General features: G+C 42.1%; 1 long non-coding RNA gene across 1 annotated transcript; it reads left to right on the top strand.

Annotated features, from left to right (window-relative positions):
- Window positions 1-348: 348 nt before the first annotated feature.
- Window positions 349-9,629, top strand: LOC120373756. Its single transcript, XR_005585693.1, has 3 exons — window positions 349-446; window positions 8,305-8,397; window positions 9,541-9,629. It is a non-coding gene; the product is annotated as an uncharacterized LOC120373756 (long non-coding RNA).
- The last annotated feature ends 1,338 nt before the right edge of the window (window positions 9,630-10,967 follow it).

Genomic DNA, 10,967 nt, shown 5'->3' with positions numbered 1-10,967 from the left:
CAGGCCAAGCATTATGCATATTGGCAGCGCAAACATAGAGAGACTTTGCATTGCTGCTGTCTCTGGTCTAGCCCTTCTGTGATAAAGAGTGCTCTAATTTCTAGGGCTGTCGGTTGGGCAATCATCAAATCCATTAAAATAAAATGCAGCTTTTTGTCTTAGAAAATGTTCCACTTCCATTCACCCTGGCACAAAAATCTGTTTACGGAAGCACAGAATTTTTTATGATGCTTTCATGTTCCTTGATAGCATGAAGAGAGAAGGCTAAAGGAGAGCACAACTGTTAATGCATAAAAGGACAGAAATGACACATGTACCTTAATCAAAATATACTTTTTTCTGTTTCCTAGAAGCACTCTGCTGATGGGCTGGCCAAATCACTTGGGTCTGGCAATAACCAGTAGATTCTAGACCAGAGACAGCATCAGACTGCAACAAAAACATTGGTCAGTATGTGAAAGTGAACATGCTGTTGAAATTGCAATCTTAAATCTCAAAATAGTAATTTCAATTAGCACTTTAAAAATATCAGGGTGCCAGAGAGTATCCCTAGGACACAGTCCTTAGTACGGGGTGCTGCCTTGCTTTTTCTGAACTCTTGGACATATTGATATTGTCTTGCAATGAGTTCCACAGGTTAGTTATGCATAGTGTAAATTAGTTTTAAGCACTTGAAATATCCTTGTACTAAGTAAATATTCTTGAACTAAGTAAGAGGGTAAAGGGGACGGTCCAGTAATTTGCCTTTTCCATAATATTTATTATTTCTATATCTCCATTATGCCTCCTCCTCTTTGTCTACTCACTAAATTTAATAGTTCTAATCTTTTTAGTCCCTCCTTTGCCTCTAATCAGTTTCTCTATATGTCTCTGGAGCCCTTCAAAGAATTTCTTCCATATCTTTTTTTAAAATGGGTGACTAGGACTGAACATAATATTGCTGTTATTTCTCTCAGTGGTTATAATTGACTTAAAATCTAGAAAGGTGCATGAGTTCAAATTACTCCTAATGGGCATTATCTTTCATTTGTCAACACTGAATTAATCTGCTGTGCATTCACCTAGCTTGGGTAGGTCCCTCTGAAATTCTTCAGTCTTCTCTAGTGTTGATTTTCCTAAATAATTTTGTGTCACATCCATATTTGGCCACCTCATTATTCACCCCTTTTCCCCCATCATTAATAAATATATTAAATGAAACCTGTCCTAGCAAGTAGCCTTAGGGAACCCCCCGTTAACACTTAGCCATGCTGCAAATTGACCATTTATTTCTCCTCTTCGTCAGTTTCTTGTCCATGAAAGTCGTTTGCTTCTCACTGTGAAACTGATTCTGCCACCCTGATTGCATGGCACTGCTTGTACAATAAGGTTACTCCTCATGAGAAAGAACTCCACCAGAGAGGTCCTTTGGGGCCATCTGCCTGTCCCAAGTCAGGGGGTAGGAGGAGAGGGGGGGGGGGCGGGGCCACTCCACACTGTAAAAAAAGCTTGCTACAACGCCGCCAAAAAGAGAGACAGAGACTTTTTACTTTAGCCTGGAAAAGAAGGGTCTTCAACTCTCGAAGATGCATGGTGGGTGGTGAAGGAAGCCAGGGAAGACACCCACTCTCTCACCCAGAGGCAGGAGGATTACCATCGCACATGAGGACCGAGTGGAGAGAGTCGTAAAAGACGGCGGAGTTGCAGAGCAGGAGATGAGGAGCAACACCCTGACCCTACTAGGCATTAGCGAGAAAGACAACATGGACTGACAGAGACGACTGACGACAGACAGGCTGTTTGCTGTTGCTGGAGGGCATGAGAGAGAGCACACACACACACACAGGGAGTACACAGTGTTGTAGGCACACAGAGAGAGCAGAGATTGGTTGGGGTTGGGAGGCACATGGGATCAGGATCCCTTCAGATCCTTCAGAAAAAAAATGAGATGGATTAGAATGAATGTTCAGTGCCACGCTCCAACCAATGACAGTGAAGAGAGAACAGGGACACAACAGACTCAGACTACAAGAGAACAGACTCCAGAGACCAGACAAGACATTACCATTATTTATTACTTATGGGATACCACAAATAAGGACCTGATAACACATGATAACACAATGATAACATGGGATGGGGGAGAGAGAGTGGAGAGAGAAGGAGAGAGATCGGTGGATCTGTGTGCACTTAATCTGGCATCTTATCTGAGCATTCTTTCCTCATCTTTCCATCCAAGGAGACCTCTGCAGGCATGACAGGCAGCAGAGAAAACCATGTCTGCGACCAAAAAGCATGCATGAAAGATCTTGCAGGAAGTTAGAGAGAGAAGAGAGAGAGAGAAGAGGAGCAAGAGTGATAGATCACTTGGACTTAGTGGTGGATAGAAGCTAGAAACTGAAAAGCTGAAGAGAAAAGCTGAAGAAGAAAGAGCTGAAGACACGTCAGAAAGAAGAAGACAAGGGAGATTTTAAATTGAGTGAAGGACCATAGATTGAAGGAAGATTTTGAGAGATCGGAAAGAGAGGAAGACAGTCAACAGAGGGAAGAGAGTGAGAAGAGAGAGACAGAGCAGAAAAGGAGATGCTTGAAATGCTTTGGAAGAAAGAAAGAACAGCAATTAAGAAGAAGAGCAGAAAGAAGAGACAAAGATAGAAGAGAGAAAGAAGAAGAAGGAAGAAGTCAAGAAGAGCAGAGCAGCAGCAAGAAGAAAAAAGAGTATGCAAAGGCCAACAGCAAAAAAGAGTAGAGAGAAGAAGGAACAGAGAAGAGGAGAGGATTATTATGGGATGGAGAGCAGAGCAGGCAGCACAGAGCAGGCAGCAAGCAGAGCGTGCATGCAGCCAAAGCTACAGCTGTAGTGCACGAAAGCTCAGAACCAGAAACGTCCCATTAAAGACAAGCTGAAAGTCTATAACAGAAATACAACAGAACAGAACAGAGATGCACAGAGCACTTTGAGGAACTGACAGAACAGACCACCAACACCAGACAGACCAGCCACCAGCAGACCACCAGACACCAAATCAGAACAGGACAACCCAGCACCCAGATCAGCCATCCACATCACCAAATAAAAGAAGGAAAAGCCATGACCATCATCAATCCCAGCAGAGGAACTGAGGCCCTGACAGCAGAGTGGAAGAGAGGCCTGAAAGATGCCTCTGAAAAAAAAAAGGAAAAAAGAAGTGGAAAAAGCTGACTGAAGAAGATATCAAAAAAAAATGAATAGAAGAAGACCAGCAGAACTGAAAAGAGGGAAGAAGGAGAAAAATCCTGAACTGTGCAAGAAAGGAGAGGTCTGAGCAACTGTGTGGAAGGTCGAGAATGGCCGACATCCACAGATACGAGATGAACAGGCGAGGAGAGAGATGAACAGAGAACAGATCGCAGATGCCGCATATCACGACTGCAGGTCAGGCAGTCCGCATCATGCGGTGGAACTCCTAAGAGTACTCTCTTGACTGGGATAGCATTCGCTATGGAGAAGCTGGAAGATCATCAAAGCGTGGATCGGCACTATGGCGCCTTCGCACTATGGTCAACCTGGATCTGATCAAGGTGCATCGCATCATACACTATGGTGACAGCATGGATGGCAAACACAAACAGCGCAGCTTCCAGGTGGCAGCTCAGAAGGGGATGCTTGGTGTCACCTCTTCTTTTTCTTCCACACTTCTTCTGGATTCAAGACATCATTGATTTATTGTCAATCCATGGACAAGCTTGAATGGAAATTCCCAGCTTGACCACTTGACTTTGCCGAACCTGATTTTACTGCTTTTTCACTTGACAACCTGGACGAAGCAAGATAGACCCAGCAGCTTAGAGAGCAGCACATCACAGGAGAGCCTCAAACAAGGCAAGCAAGAAAGACCAGATCATCAAACATCAATTCCCAGCATCAACCCAGTCACACTGGAAGAAGCCTCAGCCAAAAAGAAGTGGTTCACTTCCTAGACAGCATCATCGAAGAGCAGAAGCAGGCAGCCTGAAGAGAAATCTAAGTAAAGTAAGGCAGCAGGTAGAGCATCAGCTCAAGAACATCTGGGCAAGACAGGCTCAGAGAGCGAGAGCTGTCTTTGAGCTGTAGAACTCCAAAGTGAGCAATGTCTTAAATCAGTCTTACTGTAACGTGGAACTGAAAAGAAAACAAAACAGAACACCCAGACAAGAACCTACTCTTAAAATCCACAAGAAGGATTCTCCAGACAGATTCCAGAACACCCACTGAGGATCCAGACCACCTCCAGGAGAAGACATCCAGGAGCAGAGCAAGAAGCAGAAGGAAGAAAGGTGGGAAGATAGGGAGAGACAGGACAAGCAACCAGGCCAAGCAGAGAGGCCATGCAGAGAAAGGCACTGCAGTGGAACCCCAAGGCAAGAAAAAAGAGGCCATACCTACCAGAACGGCGGCAAAATAACCAAAAGGTTGATAGAAAAAAACGAGGAACCACCGCTGCAGCAGGAGCGGCCATAAGAGGAAATGACTATGGAGATGGCCAGTTGGAGCCGGCCCCTGAGATATTGCATGAATGAATGATGATGAATGATCATGAGAAAGGGCTCCAAATGACTACTTCCAGGCCTCTCATATTTCACGTTTGTGTTTTTCCTCTTGCCACCTCCCCAGTTATACTGCACAGGGAGAGAACCTTAGGATCCCAGAACCTACGGCCATCCCAGAGGGAGAGATTACTGCCTGCAAGCTCCTGCTGGGATACTGAAGCTCCATCTTTCCCCCAACCCAGAGCTATACATCAGAGGTAGTACACAGGAAATAGTGTTCTCTCAGGCTTCTGCGTTCGTTCACCCAACTCCTTCCCCCCAGATACTTTCAAAACCCTCATTAGTTTGTAAAATAAGTTACAGGGAGCCCAGCCCCCTTTGAAGGTTTTTTTTCCAGGTTTCACATCTAGCCCACAATGTGAAATTCCATAATTTTTGTGGGAAATTTCATTTTCTTCACCAAAACTTTTTCTCTAAGTGAATATCAGCCTTCCTCATCCACTTCTAATGATGAGCTGAACTGCGCTACTTTAAACCATTCCAATCGCCCGCCTCCCGTCAGGGCCGGCTCCAGGGGTTTTGCCGCCCCAAGCAGCCCCAAAAAAAAAAAAGTCGCGATCGCAAGCTGCGGCAATTCAGCAGGAGGTCCTTCCCTCCGAGCGGGAGTGAGGGACCCTCCACCGAATTGCCGCCAAATACCTGAAAGTGCTGCCCCGCTCCGGAGTTGCCGCCCCAAGCACCTGCTTGATAAGCTGGTGCCTGGAGTTGGCCCTGCCTCCCGTCATACACACATTTTAGGAGCAGCAGTAGTTCTTTTATCCATTTGACCTTTCCCATCAGCCTCTAACCAGTACTACACTTTACTTTGCCTCTTGATGGTGTGAAAACAAGGACGCTTGCTCTGTCAACACAGGATGCTAAAAACAATGCATTTTCCATGCTTGAGCACCAGGTCAGCTATGGGCACCACAACATCAAAAGAAATTATGGGATAGCAAATGTTGACAGAAGGAGACTTGGTTAAGAATGCAACCTGCTTTATTCCTCTAGCATAATTCTTTTAAACAAGGAGATTGCCTGGATTTATAGAAAACTGAAAGACAAGTATTAACTCTGACAATGATTTCTGAAACACCGGGAGGGACGGAAATGGTTAATTCATGGAATGAGACAAACATAAATGATGCCATTGTATGGGATAAAGGTGTAAAAGAGGAAGTAGGATGCATTAGAACAGAGAGTGCATAATGTATTATCATCAGCTATGCAGCCCTGATGGGTGAAGGCTTTTATACGAACACTATATTGATAGGTATTTCAACCAGCAGTAAAAAACTGCACTTGACACTCCTCTGTAGGGAAAAATATCCATGTAGTCTTTGCTGTAGGACCAATTAGCCTGTGAAAGCAGTTGGAGAAGGGGGAGAAACAGAATATAAATGCAGGATGCATCCACACTTGATTACTCTAATGAAATGTCCATTGATTCCTATAGATTAATGTGAGAAGAACGGCAGCTGTGGAGTGGCTAACACCTCTAGGTCAGCAGCTGTGTGTGGGGGGGTCAAGAAAGACCAAGGTGGAAAAAGGAACTGGCAAGTCCAGCTCAAGAGAAAAAGGGTGGGCAAGGTGCTTGGATGTGGCAATAGACACAGGGCTCTGTACTAGGCCACCACAAAGGACTGCAGGGAGCATGTGTTGGGTTTTTTTTTCTCTGCTTGTCTCTCCTCTTCATCTCTGCCTCTCGCTCTTATTTGACTTTGCTGTAAGGCAGACAGAGCTCACAGGTCATCTGTTTTTGTTAGATTAATTTGATTCAGCATGTAGAAATAGGGGCTAGATGCTGAGCGAGCTAATGGCTCTCCACAGGTGACATTGCAGTTGGTCAGCATTCACCTCCCCCCTTCCCCCCCCCCACTCCAATCCTTGTGCTTAAAAAAGAAAAAGTCATGGGAGAGAGATTCCCTTCTTCTGCCAGTCTTGTAAATACTGTTATGCTAATTAGAGATGCCTTGCGCAAGTTCCATCCCCACGTCAGTGTTTGCTTCCACACAGAACACCGTGCCACTGTAACACTGTTCACTGAGCCCAAGAACAGTACATACAATTCTATTGTCTCTTGTGCAGTATCCTATAAGGTGCAGGGATCTGACTTAATTTAGGGACAATAGTGGTTTTCTTAATTGTGTAACAGTGGTAATTGCAATATGTCTTCTTCCCCGGGGAAATATCTGTTAGAGGGGACCCTATCAGTAGGTCCTGAGGAAAGACACATTAAATTCTATCTGTTTATCCTGTCATTCTTTCATTATTCTCTTAGGGCCCTGATCCCACAACCTGGCACCCATCCAGAGCCCCTTGGAGTCTTCACATGCATACAAGTCAAGCCACATTGAACAGGGCCATAAATTGCAGGATCAGGGCCATACATTGTACTGAGAAAATAGGTTATGGTACAAAACTTTAAATGGACAAAATATTAGTTAATTATTATTTAAAAGCAGGATTTTATTGAAAAAAACTCTGGGCCAGATCTTCACCAGTGTATTTAGCAAGTAGTTATGTTGATTTGGATCCTGTGCTTTGTATAAAGACTGGGACCTTTGTGGTCTTGCTATATTTACCCAATTTCTCCATCAGAATGGTCCAGTATAGTTTTTCGATCAATTAATACCATATAGTATCACAGACACACCATTATTTCAATATTTTCAAACACATACATTCTTACAGGACAATAGTACTTTAATGATCAGACGTGTCATGCTATCATCTCTCTTACATAATAGACTAACAATAGATGCCTATTATGTAAAATCAGCATAATAATTTTAAAAGGTCAGGATCCTCTGCATTAAAAAAATCAAAGAAACTGAAAATTAAAATTCCTGTTGAACTATACTCTAAATTTTGGGGAAAGATTGGAAACACAATATTAAATGGTGTCTGTGGCGCAACCTTCTAAATAGTCAGTATCTGCTACTGCCCTGATTTACTTGATTCAGCATAAATGATGTAAAATGGGGCAAATTTATCAGAACAGTTGTTGGTGCTGAAATTCTGCTGTAGGCTCTTTCAAACATATGTAATGTGATTGTGCATTTATACAAATGCTTGGGGCGAAGGGCCACAAAGCAAGCTAATATGAGTTGGGGTTTTCTCATATAGCTATCTATGCACACACACTCCTTCTGGATGTTGATAATGAGGTTCCCACTAGAATAATTGATTCCTTCCTCCATTTTCTTTTGATAGCTGCAGGACTTTCTATTATTGGTCAATGGCATATTCTGTATGTTCCCCCTGTAAGCAGCAGGATCAATAAAGGGTGGGAACCTCCTTCCCACTTACTGCAGCAGGAGCTGATCCCACTCCCATGCAATTCAATGGCAAAACTCCCACTGACATTAGTGGATCAGGATCAAGCCCCTACAGATTAAAAAAAATTATGTTGCTACCTGGACACTGTTTATTATATTTACTGAGTCTACTCCATAATCATTTACATCCAACAAAGAGGGCTAATTCCTGCTCTAACTGCAAAATTCAATTCAACCTTAACTGTGGAGTCATGGCCAGCACCCCCATAATGCTTTGAAACCAGAAAATATATTGTTCTTTGACCATTATTAAGAACTAACGGTTAGTTACAACTTTCATTTTTGTCTGTGCATGAATGGTTATTGGGTGCCATTTCCTTGCATTTCAGGGTTTCTAAATTTTAACTTTATATTTTCTTCTGCATTATGTACTTTTTGCCATCCTCAATAGTCAAATAAGTTTCACCCCACAACTTCACTAAATTATGTTTTCCAGAATATGATATTTTGGGTTTGAGGAATCATAAAGCTGTGTGGCAATTTCAATGACCTTCTGTCTTCTAATCTCAACCTGACTACAATACCCAATGTAAGAACTTCAAATATTGCTACTTTCTTTTATATGTTAAAAAGAGGCCGTGAAGCATGACTGATTCTTGCAAATGTTTCAGAGGCTGTTTACTCCTTTTTCTGTGAAAGCCTATGCAACAGTTCTTGCCCTACAGACCAGCAGGTAGAACTGTGAGTGTCTTCAAGACATTAGGTTCCTCCACACAATAGCTTATAAAAGAGAGAAGGGGGGTCTGATCAAATCTCTTTACACCCTGAGGTGAAAGGCTTTATTTTACAGCACATTGTTTCAGCTAGTAATGAGTTCAGTACATGACAAACTTTAACACAGTGAAAACCAAAAGAGAGGGGGAAATGGCAGTCTTGGAAGTCCTTTTCCACCTTAAAATTGGATGGGAGTGCATTGATTGCCATCAATTCTGTTCCTTTCATTTCTTTTTACATTTTCATTAATGTTACTTATTATGCTTTAAAACATAGTTCAAAAGGGCTCTTTTAAATTAAGGATTATGACAAGGTATGAAACGCTTAAATATACTGTAAATGCATATGAGAGTGTCTGTAACGTATGGACCAGAACTAGAATAGTGTAAACAGAACAGCACTAGAATACAGTACACTGGTCTATTTCTCTGCACTTCTGTACTGAGTGCATGAGCGCAGAGATTTAAAAATGGAGTTTAGATACTGACAGCACCAAAACTGGCTTTCCCTTTAAGAGATCCTGGTGTATTTTTAGAAAGCATAAATAGGCTGCATTCTCCCATTCACAGACTACCCAAGACATAAAAAAGGAAGGGCTTTCTGCTTTCTCCAAGTCTCCTTCACCTGCTAGCACCATATAAGTCTGTCTTTTAAGCAGTACAGGTCCACCGCTCTTTTTTTTTTTTTTATTGAGAAGCTGCAGAACTCTAACCAGTGGTTCAATAAATTGTATTACATCCCCTTCGTACTGAATGCCCTACAAGCTTTGGCTTTCCATGTGTAATTGCAAGCTGTTATTAGCCCAGAGCTGTGTCCGTTACTGTGCTACACTATTGCTGAGCGGTCAATTTTTTTCCCCTGCCATTTCCTTTGCTCACACCATGCTGACCACGTTGGCCAGAGGCTGCCCGAGGTTTATAGTGCAGCATTGATTTTTCTTTTCTCTCAATACTGACAGAATCATAGATCCAAGGCAAATAAAGAAATGCATTCGGTGGTGATGAAATGTCTTTCGTTCAGCCTGGATTGAATCAAAGACCATCAGAGAAATGTTCTACTCTAAAATGCTAGTGAATCTCACATTGTTTTGAAAATGAATTTTCCATTTTCTTAGCTGTAACTTTGATTCTTAAATCACTCTGCTAAAAAAATAATCAGATAAAATTGAGTATAGAATACAAGCCTATGTAAAATGTTATTTGTTAGGTTTTGTAAGCTGCTGTTGCTGATGCAAAAGGAATCAGGTCATAGATCAGAAATTTGATCACTTGTGTGTCTCTCTAGTAAGTATGCTGCATTACCATGAATACAAAGGTATAACATGATTGCTGTATAATTCCTATAAGCCAGGATAATATTGGAAATTGAAAATATTATGCACAGCTGTTGGACTTTTAGATTTGTTGTAAATAATATATACCTCGCCTCACATCTTAATAATAATTTGCACTTCCCATCTGAGGATGTCCAAGGACTTTGTAAAGGTGGGTGACTATTATTATCACCATGTTACAGGCAGAGGAACTGAAGCACAGAGAGTTTAAGCCACTAGTCCAAGGTCATACAGTGAATTACTGGCGATGCCGGGAATAGAACCTAGGTCTCCTGACTCCTATCCTTCTACTCTAAAGGCTAAGTAAAATTTACAAGGCAGAAATGAAAACTTCCTCTTTGTTCATGGCCAATGGGATGCTTCTTAGTCATTATATACTGCCCCAGCTCTATATGCCATTCACCTATAGCCTGTAACTTTCTCCTATGTCAGAACATGTTCAAGTAATGCCTCTAAGGTTTTAATATAGAACAGACATCTCTGTTTCTTATTTCATCCATGGGAATCTTGAACATGAAGCTTTCTTGTGCCCCTGGTCCATTCCTCATGTCAGCCACAGTTAGATGTATAGTCTGAACATTTACTTCTACTTTCTGTGATACTAGGGGTCTCTTCTAGTACACTTCCAGGTACGCATCATTTGTGCAACAACAGAGGACAAATTTAGTAACCCAAAATTCCCATCATGAAAAGTGTAGCAGACAGTCAGACATGACAGATGGAACTTCCATTCTTTACCTTCTGCTTTCTGGTTTGTTTATCATGACCTGGTGGTGTTTGTTTAAAACATAACATGGGAGTTCTGTGCACATTACTTAGGCTGGCCAGACATGAAGGGCATCAGTATTTTCTTGCCCAAGAAAAACTTTCTTCAAATTTTAAACTTCTTCCAAAAGTGAATATAAAGTTTGTGATTACAGGACTCTTCCTCACCCTTACTCTTAATACGTGCCATGAGTCCATATTATACATCAAATTTTGCCCTTGATATTATTGTGTGCAGGGCTGCCACTAACATCAACTGGATCCCTGGGGCAAATTTTCACTTTAAA

The sequence above is a fragment of the Mauremys reevesii genome, linkage group 10, assembly GCF_016161935.1.
Source record: "Mauremys reevesii isolate NIE-2019 linkage group 10, ASM1616193v1, whole genome shotgun sequence".
Taxonomy (NCBI): Eukaryota; Metazoa; Chordata; order Testudines; family Geoemydidae; genus Mauremys; species Mauremys reevesii.
This window is presented reverse-complemented; position numbering and strand designations above follow the sequence as displayed.